Genomic DNA, 678 nt, shown 5'->3' with positions numbered 1-678 from the left:
GACATCGCAAATTCGTATATATTCTTCTCCAACGGGTCCTTTACTTTCTCACTTGCCCAACGAACGGAATTGACCAACGAACGCAAATTGACCAACAAACGATTCCATCCAACCTATCCACAACCTTTCACCGATCTTGGCTTTCTCCACTTGTCTTCTTTCCTCTTCATGTCCATTATTTTTCCATGGTTTATTACGTGTTTACTTATTAGTATGCAATGCTTTCATGTGTCAGAGATTTTACAAAGTCAAACTCAAAATAAAAAGAATCTGAGAAAAAATATTTGAAGAAATAAATGCAAAAAACATGCAAATTTACACTATAAGAAGAAAAAAAGTGAAAGTGAAAAAGAATCAAAAGAAATAATAGGAGAAATTAAAAAATGATTAAAATGTATAAAATAGAGTAGGAGAAAATAAAGTTTGATGAATGTTTGAAGTTTAACAGTTTGAAAAATAAAAATAAAATTTAAAAAATTTGCTTTAGAAAGTGTTCAAAATCAAATTATGTAAGTAATGAATAACAAAAATTACAAAATAAACGAAAATCAAAAATTATTTCGACACATGAAAGCAGTTGCATACGTAAATTTTGCTGCGTGAAAGACCAAGTACTGCATTAATTCAAAACTCAGCCATGTAGGTTGGTCGTTAACTTAATTACAACTATGGGATAAC

This window comes from Trichinella spiralis (assembly GCF_000181795.1).
Source record: "Trichinella spiralis strain ISS 195 chromosome Unknown Scfld6, whole genome shotgun sequence".
NCBI classification, from domain to species: domain Eukaryota; kingdom Metazoa; phylum Nematoda; class Enoplea; order Trichinellida; family Trichinellidae; genus Trichinella; species Trichinella spiralis.
Note: the sequence above shows the minus strand (reverse complement) of the source record.